Source organism: Triturus cristatus, chromosome 2_1 (assembly GCF_964204655.1).
Source record: "Triturus cristatus chromosome 2_1, aTriCri1.1, whole genome shotgun sequence".
Lineage (NCBI taxonomy): Eukaryota > Metazoa > Chordata > Amphibia > Caudata > Salamandridae > Triturus > Triturus cristatus.
The window spans coordinates 935,810,008-935,830,733 of NC_140581.1; positions in this window are offsets into that span (position 1 = coordinate 935,810,008).

The following is a 20,726-nucleotide window of genomic DNA, read 5'->3' on the forward strand; positions in this document are numbered from 1 at the left end:
TTGGCAACATTTCAAATTCTTCTTTTATTTTCATTTCCTAATTTTAATTTCACTTGTAAAAACAGAGGAGAAAAGTGGCCACTCTTTTTGGCACGTGCGCCTCAAAATTACAAATCTTTTCCCTCATGACTTTCCACCAATCCCCCTTTATCTCAAGCAGGTGCAATAGGGGCAATGCCTTATCATCCTTTATCAATGCATTCATTATTTGTCCTTTAAATTTGGTATAATGTGGAGCGCAAATGTGGCCTCTGGGGCTTTAACTGATTAGAAGAATGCGAGGAAGGTGCTACACGGATAGGAAAATAGGTTGGATGGGGGTTATTTTTCATTTTGGTGTGAGCCAATCTCTCAAATCAGAGGTTTGGTGCCTATGAGGTTGGCTAGGAATAAAGGTCAGGAATGAGCTGTGGCTAATGAAATGATGGGTAAAGTTTGATGCAAGTGAAACTCCCTTTATTAGTTGCAATAAGAAGGTAGAAAGGTTGTTTTCTTCAAGAGGCAGAAAATGTTAGAGTCAGGCCTTTGCTTCAGCGGGTCTGCATCATGCCTGCTGCATCAGGACAAAGCAAAGCACAGCGCTGGGCTGGGCTGGGCTGGGCTGGGCTGGGCTGGGCTGGGCTGGGCCTTTATACACCCCCTTCCTTCCTTCCTTTGAAGGACGCCCACAAACGCCCACGAACGCCCAGCTACTGTAAAGAGGATGACTGCAGGCAATTTGGGACCCTGCTAAATGAGGGTGACGTCCCCATGTGCGGCCTCCAAGTGGAAAACTCCTTAGCCTAAGGTAGGTAGGCTGCTTTTGAATTTGACTGAAGACCATATGCGTGAGGTGGTATCAAGGCACAAGACGCCGACCATAACAGAAGAAAGGTAGCTTGGGAGAACAATATTTGCATTGGACAGCCTTCTTCCCATTCCCACTATTATGCTGCAGTTACTGTGTAGCGTTACTAGAGGGCAGCAGTATGAATATAAGAGCACACCAAGGGGGAGGTTTCAATTTGTTTCGCGCTGCTTTAGCTCCACAATAGTGACACAAACTAGCGCAAATTTTATTTTTTCTGATTTTCTTTCCAGCGCAAAACTGCTTTTGCGCTGGAAAGTGCCCTGTACGGAGCGCAAAGCACTGCTTTGGGTAACTTTGCGCCAAGGGGGCATTACATGGGTGGTACATGGGTGTTTCCATGCCGCAACCCATGCTTTTTGATGCAAAACCATATTCACAAAGATTTGAAAACATGGTTTTGCGCCAAAAGTTAACGCCCCTTCAAAGGAGGTGCAAACAGGAGAAATGCATTCATTTCTATGTGCTTTTCTCACTTTCCATGCGTACTTCACTGTGCAGCATGTATGCAAGGTGGGAAACCTTTGCATCGTGCCTAGCATAGTATTTTGTACAGGAAAGGTACCCTTCCTGTACAAAACCTACGCTACACTCATGCACACACCCTAGCGCTGCGGCGCTAAGCTATGTGCATGGCGCACGGCAGCTGAAATCAGCGCCGGCGCAAGGGAAAGACAAGGAGAGAGAGCCAAATCTTTAAAAATATGGCGCACTCCTGCTCATTCCCGGTCACGTAACGCAGCGCAGCCACGCAGGGTGCTGCGCTACGTTGCGTGACATTTAAAAAAATCTTCCCCCAAGGCTTTTTTTCCGCTTGCTGACATACCTCTTGTTCATGTTGGTCTTGCAGGACCTACGGAATGTAGGACTGCGATGACTGAGTGAATGAGCAATGAGGAATGGCTTCCCTGTATTTGTGGTGAAGAGGGAATGTTTGGAAGGTAAACAGCAAGGTGAATGTATCAAAGCATACATGTTTACTGAGTGGTTGAGTGTGTGACACCTGTCTCTATGAAGGGACATGTGAGAGAGGAACAGCAGCTCCATAGTCCTCGGATGGGAGAGGAAGCACAGATGAATATTTCCCTCAAATGAAAACACTCACACCTCCTCAAAGCTGACAAGTGCGATATGATGCTTTGCAGGTATAAGGAATTACCACGTTTGGTGCATAAAAATGTAATTTTAGTGAGGTTTTCCCAGAATGTCAGTAGCGCACTCTTTGTGAGGGTGCTTTAGGCCATAAATGTCAGGCACACCTCTGGGGGTATGCAGCCAAGAAAAACTTTGGGACGCTTGTTCCAGGTATCTGCCGGAAGGAAAGAAAGATACTAGGGAAAAGTTACAGAGGGAGCTAGGCTGCACAACATTTGGTCACGGTTGGACAGAAATCTTTAGTAGGGACTTTTGACAACCCCTCACTGTGGGACCAGGATCCCCATACCTCGTGCCTCTGACACCTTTTATGACATCTGGATACCACCATCTCATTACCTCTCAAATGTTCCATCCTGGTACCCCAGCTTTGGTAGTGCACCAACCACGTTTCAATCCTTTGAGGAATAAAAACTATGGGTAGCCCCCCCAAAATTAACCAGAAACCATGTCATTCTGTACCCCATCACCCTTTATAATGCACCCCCAAACCCCTTTTAATACTGCTACCCCACACAGACACACCCCCTACACACACAGACCCCACACACAGGCACACCCCACACTCACCCACCACACCCCCCCACACACACAGACAACCCCCCACACACACAGCCCACCCACACAGACAACCCCCCACACACAGACAACCCCCCACACAGACACACACCCCCACCGACACACCCCGACACACCCCCTACAGGCACACCCCACCCACACAGACACACCGACAACCCCCCACACAGACACACCCACACCGACACACACAGACACCCCGCCCACACACACACCGCCCACACTGACAACCCCCGCTCACACACAGACAACCCCCCACACAGACACACCCACACCGACACACACAGACACCCCACACCAACACCGCCCACACAGACACACCCTGCCCACACACACAACCCCCACACACACATCCCCCGCTCACACACACACCCCGCTCACACACACACCCCGCTCACACACACACCCCGCTCACACACACACACCCCACACAGACACACCCCGCCCACACAGACACACCCTGCCCACACAGACACACCCTGCCCACACAGACACACCCCGCCCACACAGACACACCCCCCACAGACACACCCCCCACAGACACACCCCCCACACAGACACACCACCACACACAGACACACCCCCCACAGACACACCCTACCCCAGACACACCCACACCCCACACAGACACACCCCACACTTACCACTGCTGGACTTCTCTGGCTCCACCCACTCTGCCTAGACTCCTCCTATTCACTCTATCCTCCATCCACCCACTTTGCCAGGCATGACTCCACTCTTACAGGACACACAGACACACCCCCTATACACACACACACACATTTTACTTACCAATTGGTGTGTTTGGCCCACCTCCAATTTACCTCTGCTGGACCACCATCAGTCATCTGGTGCCGAACCCGGGATTTGAACCCTAAGTCTCTGGCTGGAAGTCAGGAACTTACCCACTGGACCACACCGGTTTCCATGTCTGAAGCGTATCAAATCGTCCCTATAGCATGGTCATCCTTTTGATGTGCAATACAAGCCACAGGCAATGACACCAGGGCCTATATGTTGTTTATAGTTACTACTGCAACACTTTAGACCACCAGGAGCTATAGCTCAATGGTAAGTCTTGTGCCTGTGGTTATAAAGGATCTCACAGGACAAGGGTTCAAGTCCCGCAAACGCTGTCAAAGTGTCATAAGTTGGCAACATTTCAAATTCTTCTTTTATTTTCATTTCCTAATTTTAATTTCACTTGTAAAAACAGAGGAGAAAAGTGGCCACTCTTTTTGGCACGTGCGCCTCAAAATTACAAATCTTTTCCCTCATGACTTTCCACCAATCCCCCTTTATCTCAAGCAGGTGCAATAGGGGCAATGCCTTATCATCCTTTATCAATGCATTCATTATTTGTCCTTTAAATTTGGTATAATGTGGAGCGCAAATGTGGCCTCTGGGGCTTTAACTGATTAGAAGAATGCGAGGAAGGTGCTACACGGATAGGAAAATAGGTTGGATGGGGGTTATTTTTCATTTTGGTGTGAGCCAATCTCTCAAATCAGAGGTTTGGTGCCTATGAGGTTGGCTAGGAATAAAGGTCAGGAATGAGCTGTGGCTAATGAAATGATGGGTAAAGTTTGATGCAAGTGAAACTCCCTTTATTAGTTGCAATAAGAAGGTAGAAAGGTTGTTTTCTTCAAGAGGCAGAAAATGTTAGAGTCAGGCCTTTGCTTCAGCGGGTCTGCATCATGCCTGCTGCATCAGGACAAAGCAAAGCACAGCGCTGGGCTGGGCTGGGCTGGGCTGGGCTGGGCTGGGCTGGGCCTTTATACACCCCCTTCCTTCCTTCCTTTGAAGGAGGCCCACAAACGCCCACGAACGCCCAGCTACTGTAAAGAGGATGACTGCAGGCAATTTGGGACCCTGCTAAATGAGGGTGACGTCCCCATGTGCGGCCTCCAAGTGGAAAACTCCTTAGCCTAAGGTAGGTAGGCTGCTTTTGAATTTGACTGAAGACCATATGCGTGAGGTGGTATCAAGGCACAAGACGCCGACCATAACAGAAGAAAGGTAGCTTGGGAGAACAATATTTGCATTGGACAGCCTTCTTCCCATTCCCACTATTATGCTGCAGTTACTGTGTAGCGTTACTAGAGGGCAGCAGTATGAATATAAGAGCACACCAAGGGGGAGGTTTCAATTTGTTTCGCGCTGCTTTAGCTCCACAATAGTGACACAAACTAGCGCAAATTTTATTTTTTCTGATTTTCTTTCCAGCGCAAAACTGCTTTTGCGCTGGAAAGTGCCCTGTACGGAGCGCAAAGCACTGCTTTGGGTAACTTTGCGCCAAGGGGGCATTACATGGGTGGTACATGGGTGTTTCCATGCCGCAACCCATGCTTTTTGATGCAAAACCATATTCACAAAGATTTGAAAACATGGTTTTGCGCCAAAAGTTAACGCCCCTTCAAAGGAGGTGCAAACAGGAGAAATGCATTCATTTCTATGTGCTTTTCTCACTTTCCATGCGTACTTCACTGTGCAGCATGTATGCAAGGTGGGAAACCTTTGCATCGTGCCTAGCATAGTATTTTGTACAGGAAAGGTACCCTTCCTGTACAAAACCTACGCTACACTCATGCACACACCCTAGCGCTGCGGCGCTAAGCTATGTGCATGGCGCACGGCAGCTGAAATCAGCGCCGGCGCAAGGGAAAGACAAGGAGAGAGAGCCAAATCTTTAAAAATATGGCGCACTCCTGCTCATTCCCGGTCACGTAACGCAGCGCAGCCACGCAGGGTGCTGCGCTACGTTGCGTGACATTTAAAAAAATCTTCCCCCAAGGCTTTTTTTCCGCTTGCTGACATACCTCTTGTTCATGTTGGTCTTGCAGGACCTACGGAATGTAGGACTGCGATGACTGAGTGAATGAGCAATGAGGAATGGCTTCCCTGTATTTGTGGTGAAGAGGGAATGTTTGGAAGGTAAACAGCAAGGTGAATGTATCAAAGCATACATGTTTACTGAGTGGTTGAGTGTGTGACACCTGTCTCTATGAAGGGACATGTGAGAGAGGAACAGCAGCTCCATAGTCCTCGGATGGGAGAGGAAGCACAGATGAATATTTCCCTCAAATGAAAACACTCACACCTCCTCAAAGCTGACAAGTGCGATATGATGCTTTGCAGGTATAAGGAATTACCACGTTTGGTGCATAAAAATGTAATTTTAGTGAGGTTTTCCCAGAATGTCAGTAGCGCACTCTTTGTGAGGGTGCTTTAGGCCATAAATGTCAGGCACACCTCTGGGGGTATGCAGCCAAGAAAAACTTTGGGACGCTTGTTCCAGGTATCTGCCGGAAGGAAAGAAAGATACTAGGGAAAAGTTACAGAGGGAGCTAGGCTGCACAACATTTGGTCACGGTTGGACAGAAATCTTTAGTAGGGACTTTTGACAACCCCTCACTGTGGGACCAGGATCCCCATACCTCGTGCCTCTGACACCTTTTATGACATCTGGATACCACCATCTCATTACCTCTCAAATGTTCCATCCTGGTACCCCAGCTTTGGTAGTGCACCAACCACGTTTCAATCCTTTGAGGAATAAAAACTATGGGTAGCCCCCCCAAAATTAACCAGAAACCATGTCATTCTGTACCCCATCACCCTTTATAATGCACCCCCAAACCCCTTTTAATACTGCTACCCCACACAGACACACCCCCTACACACACAGACCCCACACACAGGCACACCCCACACTCACCCACCACACCCCCCCACACACACAGACAACCCCCCACACACACAGCCCACCCACACAGACAACCCCCCACACACAGACAACCCCCCACACAGACACACACCCCCACCGACACACCCCGACACACCCCCTACAGGCACACCCCACCCACACAGACACACCGACAACCCCCCACACAGACACACCCACACCGACACACACAGACACCCCGCCCACACACACACCGCCCACACTGACAACCCCCGCTCACACACAGACAACCCCCCACACAGACACACCCACACCGACACACACAGACACCCCACACCAACACCGCCCACACAGACACACCCTGCCCACACACACAACCCCCACACACACATCCCCCGCTCACACACACACCCCGCTCACACACACTGACACACCCCGCCCACACACACACACCCCACACAGACACACCCCGCCCACACAGACACACCCTGCCCACACAGACACACCCTGCCCACACAGACACACCCCGCCCACACAGACACACCCCCCACAGACACACCCCCCACAGACACACCCCCCACACAGACACACCACCACACACAGACACACCCCCCACAGACACACCCTACCCCAGACACACCCACACCCCACACAGACACACCCCACACTTACCACTGCTGGACTTCTCTGGCTCCACCCACTCTGCCTAGACTCCTCCTATTCACTCTATCCTCCATCCACCCACTTTGCCAGGCATGACTCCACTCTTACAGGACACACAGACACACCCCCTATACACACACACACACATTTTACTTACCAATTGGTGTGTTTGGCCCACCTCCAATTTACCTCTGCTGGACCACCATCAGTCATCTGGTGCCGAACCCGGGATTTGAACCCTAAGTCTCTGGCTGGAAGTCAGGAACTTACCCACTGGACCACACCGGTTTCCATGTCTGAAGCGTATCAAATCGTCCCTATAGCATGGTCATCCTTTTGATGTGCAATACAAGCCACAGGCAATGACACCAGGGCCTATATGTTGTTTATAGTTACTACTGCAACACTTTAGACCACCAGGAGCTATAGCTCAATGGTAAGTCTTGTGCCTGTGGTTATAAAGGATCTCACAGGACAAGGGTTCAAGTCCCGCAAACGCTGTCAAAGTGTCATAAGTTGGCAACATTTCAAATTCTTCTTTTATTTTCATTTCCTAATTTTAATTTCACTTGTAAAAACAGAGGAGAAAAGTGGCCACTCTTTTTGGCACGTGCGCCTCAAAATTACAAATCTTTTCCCTCATGACTTTCCACCAATCCCCCTTTATCTCAAGCAGGTGCAATAGGGGCAATGCCTTATCATCCTTTATCAATGCATTCATTATTTGTCCTTTAAATTTGGTATAATGTGGAGCGCAAATGTGGCCTCTGGGGCTTTAACTGATTAGAAGAATGCGAGGAAGGTGCTACACGGATAGGAAAATAGGTTGGATGGGGGTTATTTTTCATTTTGGTGTGAGCCAATCTCTCAAATCAGAGGTTTGGTGCCTATGAGGTTGGCTAGGAATAAAGGTCAGGAATGAGCTGTGGCTAATGAAATGATGGGTAAAGTTTGATGCAAGTGAAACTCCCTTTATTAGTTGCAATAAGAAGGTAGAAAGGTTGTTTTCTTCAAGAGGCAGAAAATGTTAGAGTCAGGCCTTTGCTTCAGCGGGTCTGCATCATGCCTGCTGCATCAGGACAAAGCAAAGCACAGCGCTGGGCTGGGCTGGGCTGGGCTGGGCTGGGCTGGGCCTTTATACACCCCCTTCCTTCCTTCCTTTGAAGGAGGCCCACAAACGCCCACGAACGCCCAGCTACTGTAAAGAGGATGACTGCAGGCAATTTGGGACCCTGCTAAATGAGGGTGACGTCCCCATGTGCGGCCTCCAAGTGGAAAACTCCTTAGCCTAAGGTAGGTAGGCTGCTTTTGAATTTGACTGAAGACCATATGCGTGAGGTGGTATCAAGGCACAAGACGCCGACCATAACAGAAGAAAGGTAGCTTGGGAGAACAATATTTGCATTGGACAGCCTTCTTCCCATTCCCACTATTATGCTGCAGTTACTGTGTAGCGTTACTAGAGGGCAGCAGTATGAATATAAGAGCACACCAAGGGGGAGGTTTCAATTTGTTTCGCGCTGCTTTAGCTCCACAATAGTGACACAAACTAGCGCAAATTTTATTTTTTCTGATTTTCTTTCCAGCGCAAAACTGCTTTTGCGCTGGAAAGTGCCCTGTACGGAGCGCAAAGCACTGCTTTGGGTAACTTTGCGCCAAGGGGGCATTACATGGGTGGTACATGGGTGTTTCCATGCCGCAACCCATGCTTTTTGATGCAAAACCATATTCACAAAGATTTGAAAACATGGTTTTGCGCCAAAAGTTAACGCCCCTTCAAAGGAGGTGCAAACAGGAGAAATGCATTCATTTCTATGTGCTTTTCTCACTTTCCATGCGTACTTCACTGTGCAGCATGTATGCAAGGTGGGAAACCTTTGCATCGTGCCTAGCATAGTATTTTGTACAGGAAAGGTACCCTTCCTGTACAAAACCTACGCTACACTCATGCACACACCCTAGCGCTGCGGCGCTAAGCTATGTGCATGGCGCACGGCAGCTGAAATCAGCGCCGGCGCAAGGGAAAGACAAGGAGAGAGAGCCAAATCTTTAAAAATATGGCGCACTCCTGCTCATTCCCGGTCACGTAACGCAGCGCAGCCACGCAGGGTGCTGCGCTACGTTGCGTGACATTTAAAAAAATCTTCCCCCAAGGCTTTTTTTCCGCTTGCTGACATACCTCTTGTTCATGTTGGTCTTGCAGGACCTACGGAATGTAGGACTGCGATGACTGAGTGAATGAGCAATGAGGAATGGCTTCCCTGTATTTGTGGTGAAGAGGGAATGTTTGGAAGGTAAACAGCAAGGTGAATGTATCAAAGCATACATGTTTACTGAGTGGTTGAGTGTGTGACACCTGTCTCTATGAAGGGACATGTGAGAGAGGAACAGCAGCTCCATAGTCCTCGGATGGGAGAGGAAGCACAGATGAATATTTCCCTCAAATGAAAACACTCACACCTCCTCAAAGCTGACAAGTGCGATATGATGCTTTGCAGGTATAAGGAATTACCACGTTTGGTGCATAAAAATGTAATTTTAGTGAGGTTTTCCCAGAATGTCAGTAGCGCACTCTTTGTGAGGGTGCTTTAGGCCATAAATGTCAGGCACACCTCTGGGGGTATGCAGCCAAGAAAAACTTTGGGACGCTTGTTCCAGGTATCTGCCGGAAGGAAAGAAAGATACTAGGGAAAAGTTACAGAGGGAGCTAGGCTGCACAACATTTGGTCACGGTTGGACAGAAATCTTTAGTAGGGACTTTTGACAACCCCTCACTGTGGGACCAGGATCCCCATACCTCGTGCCTCTGACACCTTTTATGACATCTGGATACCACCATCTCATTACCTCTCAAATGTTCCATCCTGGTACCCCAGCTTTGGTAGTGCACCAACCACGTTTCAATCCTTTGAGGAATAAAAACTATGGGTAGCCCCCCCAAAATTAACCAGAAACCATGTCATTCTGTACCCCATCACCCTTTATAATGCACCCCCAAACCCCTTTTAATACTGCTACCCCACACAGACACACCCCCTACACACACAGACCCCACACACAGGCACACCCCACACTCACCCACCACACCCCCCCACACACACAGACAACCCCCCACACACACAGCCCACCCACACAGACAACCCCCCACACACAGACAACCCCCCACACAGACACACACCCCCACCGACACACCCCGACACACCCCCTACAGGCACACCCCACCCACACAGACACACCGACAACCCCCCACACAGACACACCCACACCGACACACACAGACACCCCGCCCACACACACACCGCCCACACTGACAACCCCCGCTCACACACAGACAACCCCCCACACAGACACACCCACACCGACACACACAGACACCCCACACCAACACCGCCCACACAGACACACCCTGCCCACACACACAACCCCCACACACACATCCCCCGCTCACACACACACCCCGCTCACACACACTGACACACCCCGCCCACACACACACACCCCACACAGACACACCCCGCCCACACAGACACACCCTGCCCACACAGACACACCCTGCCCACACAGACACACCCCGCCCACACAGACACACCCCCCACAGACACACCCCCCACAGACACACCCCCCACACAGACACACCACCACACACAGACACACCCCCCACAGACACACCCTACCCCAGACACACCCACACCCCACACAGACACACCCCACACTTACCACTGCTGGACTTCTCTGGCTCCACCCACTCTGCCTAGACTCCTCCTATTCACTCTATCCTCCATCCACCCACTTTGCCAGGCATGACTCCACTCTTACAGGACACACAGACACACCCCCTATACACACACACACACATTTTACTTACCAATTGGTGTGTTTGGCCCACCTCCAATTTACCTCTGCTGGACCACCATCAGTCATCTGGTGCCGAACCCGGGATTTGAACCCTAAGTCTCTGGCTGGAAGTCAGGAACTTACCCACTGGACCACACCGGTTTCCATGTCTGAAGCGTATCAAATCGTCCCTATAGCATGGTCATCCTTTTGATGTGCAATACAAGCCACAGGCAATGACACCAGGGCCTATATGTTGTTTATAGTTACTACTGCAACACTTTAGACCACCAGGAGCTATAGCTCAATGGTAAGTCTTGTGCCTGTGGTTATAAAGGATCTCACAGGACAAGGGTTCAAGTCCCGCAAACGCTGTCAAAGTGTCATAAGTTGGCAACATTTCAAATTCTTCTTTTATTTTCATTTCCTAATTTTAATTTCACTTGTAAAAACAGAGGAGAAAAGTGGCCACTCTTTTTGGCACGTGCGCCTCAAAATTACAAATCTTTTCCCTCATGACTTTCCACCAATCCCCCTTTATCTCAAGCAGGTGCAATAGGGGCAATGCCTTATCATCCTTTATCAATGCATTCATTATTTGTCCTTTAAATTTGGTATAATGTGGAGCGCAAATGTGGCCTCTGGGGCTTTAACTGATTAGAAGAATGCGAGGAAGGTGCTACACGGATAGGAAAATAGGTTGGATGGGGGTTATTTTTCATTTTGGTGTGAGCCAATCTCTCAAATCAGAGGTTTGGTGCCTATGAGGTTGGCTAGGAATAAAGGTCAGGAATGAGCTGTGGCTAATGAAATGATGGGTAAAGTTTGATGCAAGTGAAACTCCCTTTATTAGTTGCAATAAGAAGGTAGAAAGGTTGTTTTCTTCAAGAGGCAGAAAATGTTAGAGTCAGGCCTTTGCTTCAGCGGGTCTGCATCATGCCTGCTGCATCAGGACAAAGCAAAGCACAGCGCTGGGCTGGGCTGGGCTGGGCTGGGCTGGGCTGGGCTGGGCCTTTATACACCCCCTTCCTTCCTTCCTTTGAAGGAGGCCCACAAACGCCCACGAACGCCCAGCTACTGTAAAGAGGATGACTGCAGGCAATTTGGGACCCTGCTAAATGAGGGTGACGTCCCCATGTGCGGCCTCCAAGTGGAAAACTCCTTAGCCTAAGGTAGGTAGGCTGCTTTTGAATTTGACTGAAGACCATATGCGTGAGGTGGTATCAAGGCACAAGACGCCGACCATAACAGAAGAAAGGTAGCTTGGGAGAACAATATTTGCATTGGACAGCCTTCTTCCCATTCCCACTATTATGCTGCAGTTACTGTGTAGCGTTACTAGAGGGCAGCAGTATGAATATAAGAGCACACCAAGGGGGAGGTTTCAATTTGTTTCGCGCTGCTTTAGCTCCACAATAGTGACACAAACTAGCGCAAATTTTATTTTTTCTGATTTTCTTTCCAGCGCAAAACTGCTTTTGCGCTGGAAAGTGCCCTGTACGGAGCGCAAAGCACTGCTTTGGGTAACTTTGCGCCAAGGGGGCATTACATGGGTGGTACATGGGTGTTTCCATGCCGCAACCCATGCTTTTTGATGCAAAACCATATTCACAAAGATTTGAAAACATGGTTTTGCGCCAAAAGTTAACGCCCCTTCAAAGGAGGTGCAAACAGGAGAAATGCATTCATTTCTATGTGCTTTTCTCACTTTCCATGCGTACTTCACTGTGCAGCATGTATGCAAGGTGGGAAACCTTTGCATCGTGCCTAGCATAGTATTTTGTACAGGAAAGGTACCCTTCCTGTACAAAACCTACGCTACACTCATGCACACACCCTAGCGCTGCGGCGCTAAGCTATGTGCATGGCGCACGGCAGCTGAAATCAGCGCCGGCGCAAGGGAAAGACAAGGAGAGAGAGCCAAATCTTTAAAAATATGGCGCACTCCTGCTCATTCCCGGTCACGTAACGCAGCGCAGCCACGCAGGGTGCTGCGCTACGTTGCGTGACATTTAAAAAAATCTTCCCCCAAGGCTTTTTTTCCGCTTGCTGACATACCTCTTGTTCATGTTGGTCTTGCAGGACCTACGGAATGTAGGACTGCGATGACTGAGTGAATGAGCAATGAGGAATGGCTTCCCTGTATTTGTGGTGAAGAGGGAATGTTTGGAAGGTAAACAGCAAGGTGAATGTATCAAAGCATACATGTTTACTGAGTGGTTGAGTGTGTGACACCTGTCTCTATGAAGGGACATGTGAGAGAGGAACAGCAGCTCCATAGTCCTCGGATGGGAGAGGAAGCACAGATGAATATTTCCCTCAAATGAAAACACTCACACCTCCTCAAAGCTGACAAGTGCGATATGATGCTTTGCAGGTATAAGGAATTACCACGTTTGGTGCATAAAAATGTAATTTTAGTGAGGTTTTCCCAGAATGTCAGTAGCGCACTCTTTGTGAGGGTGCTTTAGGCCATAAATGTCAGGCACACCTCTGGGGGTATGCAGCCAAGAAAAACTTTGGGACGCTTGTTCCAGGTATCTGCCGGAAGGAAAGAAAGATACTAGGGAAAAGTTACAGAGGGAGCTAGGCTGCACAACATTTGGTCACGGTTGGACAGAAATCTTTAGTAGGGACTTTTGACAACCCCTCACTGTGGGACCAGGATCCCCATACCTCGTGCCTCTGACACCTTTTATGACATCTGGATACCACCATCTCATTACCTCTCAAATGTTCCATCCTGGTACCCCAGCTTTGGTAGTGCACCAACCACGTTTCAATCCTTTGAGGAATAAAAACTATGGGTAGCCCCCCCAAAATTAACCAGAAACCATGTCATTCTGTACCCCATCACCCTTTATAATGCACCCCCAAACCCCTTTTAATACTGCTACCCCACACAGACACACCCCCTACACACACAGACCCCACACACAGGCACACCCCACACTCACCCACCACACCCCCCCACACACACAGACAACCCCCCACACACACAGCCCACCCACACAGACAACCCCCCACACACAGACAACCCCCCACACAGACACACACCCCCACCGACACACCCCGACAACCCACACATACCGACACACCCCCTACAGGCACACCCCACCCACACAGACACACCGACAACCCCCCACACAGACACACCCACACCGACACACACAGACACCCCGCCCACACACACACCGCCCACACTGACAACCCCCGCTCACACACAGACAACCCCCCACACAGACACACCCACACCGACACACACAGACACCCCACACCAACACCGCCCACACACACACACACCCCACACAGACACACCCTGCCCACACACACAACCCCCACACACACATCCCCCGCTCACACACACACCCCGCTCACACACACTGACACACCCCACCCACACACACACACCCCACACAGACACACCCCGCCCACACAGACACACCCTGCCCACACAGACACACCCCGCCCACACAGACACACCCCGCCCACACAGACACACCCACACCCCACACAGACACACCCCCCACAGACACACCCCCCACAGACACACCACCACACACCCCCACACACAGACACACCCCCACACACACACACCCACACCCCCCACAGACACACCCCACACTTACCACTGCTGGACTTCTCTGGCTCCACCCACTCTGCCTAGACTCCTCCTATTCACTCTATCCTCCATCCACCCACTTTGCCAGGCATGACTCCACTCTTACAGGACACACAGACACACCCCCTATACACACACACACACATTTTACTTACCAATTGGTGTGTTTGGCCCACCTCCAATTTACCTCTGCTGGACCACCATCAGTCATCTGGTGCCGAACCCGGGATTTGAACCCTAAGTCTCTGGCTGGAAGTCAGGAACTTACCCACTGGACCACACCGGTTTCCATGTCTGAAGCGTATCAAATCGTCCCTATAGCATGGTCATCCTTTTGATGTGCAATACAAGCCACAGGCAATGACACCAGGGCCTATATGTTGTTTATAGTTACTACTGCAACACTTTAGACCACCAGGAGCTATAGCTCAATGGTAAGTCTTGTGCCTGTGGTTATAAAGGATCTCACAGGACAAGGGTTCAAGTCCCGCAAACGCTGTCAAAGTGTCATAAGTTGGCAACATTTCAAATTCTTCTTTTATTTTCATTTCCTAATTTTAATTTCACTTGTAAAAACAGAGGAGAAAAGTGGCCACTCTTTTTGGCACGTGCGCCTCAAAATTACAAATCTTTTCCCTCATGACTTTCCACCAATCCCCCTTTATCTCAAGCAGGTGCAATAGGGGCAATGCCTTATCATCCTTTATCAATGCATTCATTATTTGTCCTTTAAATTTGGTATAATGTGGAGCGCAAATGTGGCCTCTGGGGCTTTAACTGATTAGAAGAATGCGAGGAAGGTGCTACACGGATAGGAAAATAGGTTGGATGGGGGTTATTTTTCATTTTGGTGTGAGCCAATCTCTCAAATCAGAGGTTTGGTGCCTATGAGGTTGGCTAGGAATAAAGGTCAGGAATGAGCTGTGGCTAATGAAATGATGGGTAAAGTTTGATGCAAGTGAAACTCCCTTTATTAGTTGCAATAAGAAGGTAGAAAGGTTGTTTTCTTCAAGAGGCAGAAAATGTTAGAGTCAGGCCTTTGCTTCAGCGGGTCTGCATCATGCCTGCTGCATCAGGACAAAGCAAAGCACAGCGCTGGGCTGGGCTGGGCTGGGCTGGGCTGGGCTGGGCCTTTATACACCCCCTTCCTTCCTTCCTTTGAAGGAGGCCCACAAACGCCCACGAACGCCCAGCTACTGTAAAGAGGATGACTGCAGGCAATTTGGGACCCTGCTAAATGAGGGTGACGTCCCCATGTGCGGCCTCCAAGTGGAAAACTCCTTAGCCTAAGGTAGGTAGGCTGCTTTTGAATTTGACTGAAGACCATATGCGTGAGGTGGTATCAAGGCACAAGACGCCGACCATAACAGAAGAAAGGTAGCTTGGGAGAACAATATTTGCATTGGACAGCCTTCTTCCCATTCCCACTATTATGCTGCAGTTACTGTGTAGCGTTACTAGAGGGCAGCAGTATGAATATAAGAGCACACCAAGGGGGAGGTTTCAATTTGTTTCGCGCTGCTTTAGCTCCACAATAGTGACACAAACTAGCGCAAATTTTATTTTTTCTGATTTTCTTTCCAGCGCAAAACTGCTTTTGCGCTGGAAAGTGCCCTGTACGGAGCGCAAAGCACTGCTTTGGGTAACTTTGCGCCAAGGGGGCATTACATGGGTGGTACATGGGTGTTTCCATGCCGCAACCCATGCTTTTTGATGCAAAACCATATTCACAAAGATTTGAAAACATGGTTTTGCGCCAAAAGTTAACGCCCCTTCAAAGGAGGTGCAAACAGGAGAAATGCATTCATTTCTATGTGCTTTTCTCACTTTCCATGCGTACTTCACTGTGCAGCATGTATGCAAGGTGGGAAACCTTTGCATCGTGCCTAGCATAGTATTTTGTACAGGAAAGGTACCCTTCCTGTACAAAACCTACGCTACACTCATGCACACACCCTAGCGCTGCGGCGCTAAGCTATGTGCATGGCGCACGGCAGCTGAAATCAGCGCCGGCGCAAGGGAAAGACAAGGAGAGAGAGCCAAATCTTTAAAAATATGGCGCACTCCTGCTCATTCCCGGTCACGTAACGCAGCGCAGCCACGCAGGGTGCTGCGCTACGTTGCGTGACATTTAAAAAAATCTTCCCCCAAGGCTTTTTTTCCGCTTGCTGACATACCTCTTGTTCATGTTGGTCTTGCAGGACCTACGGAATGTAGGACTGCGATGACTGAGTGAATGAGCAATGAGGAATGGCTTCCCTGTATTTGTGGTGAAGAGGGAATGTTTGGAAGGTAAACAGCAAGGTGAATGTATCAAAGCATACATGTTTACTGAGTGGTTGAGTGTGTGACACCTGTCTCTATGAAGGGACATGTGAGAGAGGAACAGCAGCTCCATAGTCCTCGGATGGGAGAGGAAGCACAGATGAATATTTCCCTCAAATGAAAACACTCACACCTCCTCAAAGCTGACAAGTGCGATATGATGCTTTGCAGGTATAAGGAATTACCACGTTTGGTGCATAAAAATGTAATTTTAGTGAGGTTTTCCCAGAATGTCAGTAGCGCACTCTTTGTGAGGGTGCTTTAGGCCATAAATGTCAGGCACACCTCTGGGGGTATGCAGCCAAGAAAAACTTTGGGACGCTTGTTCCAGGTATCTGCCGGAAGGAAAGAAAGATACTAGGGAAAAGTTACAGAGGGAGCTAGGCTGCACAACATTTGGTCACGGTTGGACAGAAATCTTTAGTAGGGACTTTTGACAACCCCTCACTGTGGGACCAGGATCCCCATACCTCGTGCCTCTGACACCTTTTATGACATCTGGATACCACCATCTCATTACCTCTCAAATGTTCCATCCTGGTACCCCAGCTTTGGTAGTGCACCAACCACGTTTCAATCCTTTGAGGAATAAAAACTATGGGTAGCCCCCCCAAAATTAACCAGAAACCATGTCATTCTGTACCCCATCACCCTTTATAATGCACCCCCAAACCCCTTTTAATACTGCTACCCCACACAGACACACCCCCTACACACACAGACCCCACACACAGGCACACCCCACACTCACCCACCACACCCCCCCACACACACAGCCCACCCACACAGACAACCCCCCACACACAGACAACCCCCCACACAGACACACACCCCCACCGACACACCCCGACACACCCCCTACAGGCACACCCCACCCACACAGACACACCGACAACCCCCCACACAGACACACCCACACCGACACACACAGACACCCCGCCCACACACACACCGCCCACACTGACAACCCCCGCTCACACACAGACAACCCCCCACACAGACACACCCACACCGACACACACAGACACCCCACACCAACACCGCCCACACAGACACACCCTGCCCACACACACAACCCCCACACACACATCCCCCGCTCACACACACACCCCGCTCACACACACTGACACACCCCGCCCACACACACACACCCCACACAGACACACCCCGCCCACACAGACACACCCTGCCCACACAGACACACCCTGCCCACACAGACACACCCCGCCCACACAGACACACCCCCCACAGACACACCCCCCACAGACACACCCCCCACACAGACACACCACCACACACAGACACACCCCCCACAGACACACCCTACCCCAGACACACCCACACCCCACACAGACACACCCCACACTTACCACTGCTGGACTTCTCTGGCTCCACCCACTCTGCCTAGACTCCTCCTATTCACTCTATCCTCCATCCACCCACTTTGCCAGGCATGACTCCACTCTTACAGGACACACAGACACACCCCCTATACACACACACACACATTTTACTTACCAATTGGTGTGTTTGGCCCACCTCCAATTTACCTCTGCTGGACCACCATCAGTCATCTGGTGCCGAACCCGGGATTTGAACCCTAAGTCTCTGGCTGGAAGTCAGGAACTTACCCACTGGACCACACCGGTTTCCATGTCTGAAGCGTATCAAATCGTCCCTATAGCATGGTCATCCTTTTGATGTGCAATACAAGCCACAGGCAATGACACCAGGGCCTATATGTTGTTTATAGTTACTACTGCAACACTTTAGACCACCAGGAGCTATAGCTCAATGGTAAGTCTTGTGCCTGTGGTTATAAAGGATCTCACAGGACAAGGGTTCAAGTCCCGCAAACGCTGTCAAAGTGTCATAAGTTGGCAACATTTCAAATTCTTCTTTTATTTTCATTTCCTAATTTTAATTTCACTTGTAAAAACAGAGGAGAAAAGTGGCCACTCTTTTTGGCACGTGCGCCTCAAAATTACAAATCTTTTCCCTCATGACTTTCCACCAATCCCCCTTTATCTCAAGCAGGTGCAATAGGGGCAATGCCTTATCATCCTTTATCAATGCATTCATTATTTGTCCTTTAAATTTGGTATAATGTGGAGCGCAAATGTGGCCTCTGGGGCTTTAACTGATTAGAAGAATGCGAGGAAGGTGCTACACGGATAGGAAAATAGGTTGGATGGGGGTTATTTTTCATTTTGGTGTGAGCCAATCTCTCAAATCAGAGGTTTGGTGCCTATGAGGTTGGCTAGGAATAAAGGTCAGGAATGAGCTGTGGCTAATGAAATGATGGGTAAAGTTTGATGCAAGTGAAACTCCCTTTATTAGTTGCAATAAGAAGGTAGAAAGGTTGTTTTCTTCAAGAGGCAGAAAATGTTAGAGTCAGGCCTTTGCTTCAGCGGGTCTGCATCATGCCTGCTGCATCAGGACAAAGCAAAGCACAGCGCTGGGCTGGGCTGGGCTGGGCTGGGCTGGGCTGGGCTGGGCTGGGCCTTTATACACCCCCTTCCTTCCTTCCTTTGAAGGAGGCCCACAAACGCCCACGAACGCCCAGCTACTGTAAAGAGGATGACTGCAGGCAATTTGGGACCCTGCTAAATGAGGGTGACGTCCCCATGTGCGGCCTCCAAGTGGAAAACTCCTTAGCCTAAGGTAGGTAGGCTGCTTTTGAATTTGACTGAAGACCATATGCGTGAGGTGGTATCAAGGCACAAGACGCCGACCATAACAGAAGAAAGGTAGCTTGGGAGAACAATATTTGCATTGGACAGCCTTCTTCCCATTCCCACTATTATGCTGCAGTTACTGTGTAGCGTTACTAGAGGGCAGCAGTATGAATATAAGAGCACACCAAGGGGGAGGTTTCAATTTGTTTCGCGCTGCTTTAGCTCCACAATAGTGACACAAACTAGCGCAAATTTTATTTTTTCTGATTTTCTTTCCAGCGCAAAACTGCTTTTGCGCTGGAAAGTGCCCTGTACGGAGCGCAAAGCACTGCTTTGGGTAACTTTGCGCCAAGGGGGCATTACATGGGTGGTACATGGGTGTTTCCATGCCGCAACCCATGCTTTTTGATGCAAAACCATATTCACAAAGATTTGAAAACATGGTTTTGCGCCAAAAGTTAACGCCCCTTCAAAGGAGGTGCAAACAGGAGAAATGCATTCATTTCTATGTGCTTTTCTCACTTTCCATGCGTACTTCACTGTGCAGCATGTATGCAAGGTGGGAAACCTTTGCATCGTGCCTAGCATAGTATTTTGTACAGGAAAGGTACCCTTCCTGTACAAAACCTACGCTACACTCATGCACACACCCTAGCGCTGCGGCGCTAAGCTATGTGCATGGCGCACGGCAGCTGAAATCAGCGCCGGCGCAAGGGAAAGACAAGGAGAGAGAGCCAAATCTTTAAAAATATGGCGCACTCCTGCTCATTCCCGGTCACGTAACGCAGCGCAGCCACGCAGGGTGCTGCGCTACGTTGCGTGACATTTAAAAAAATCTTCCCCCAAGGCTTTTTTTCCGCTTGCTGACATACCTCTTGTTCATGTTGGTCTTGCAGGACCTACGGAATGTAGGACTGCGATGACTGAGTGAATGAGCAATGAGGAATGGCTTCCCTGTATTTGTGGTGAAGAGGGAATGTTTGGAAGGTAAACAGCAAGGTGAATGTATCAAAGCATACATGTTTACTGAGTGGTTGAGTGTGTGACACCTGTCTCTATGAAGGGACATGTGAGAGAGGAACAGCAGCTCCATAGTCCTCGGATGGGAGAGGAAGCACAGATGAATATTTCCCTCAAATGAAAACACTCACACCTCCTCAAAGCTGACAAGTGCGATATGATGCTTTGCAGGTATAAGGAATTACCACGTTTGGTGCATAAAAATGTAATTTTAGTGAGGTTTTCCCAGAATGTCAGTAGCGCACTCTTTGTGAGGGTGCTTTAGGCCATAAATGTCAGGCACACCTCTGGGGGTATGCAGCCAAGAAAAACTTTGGGACG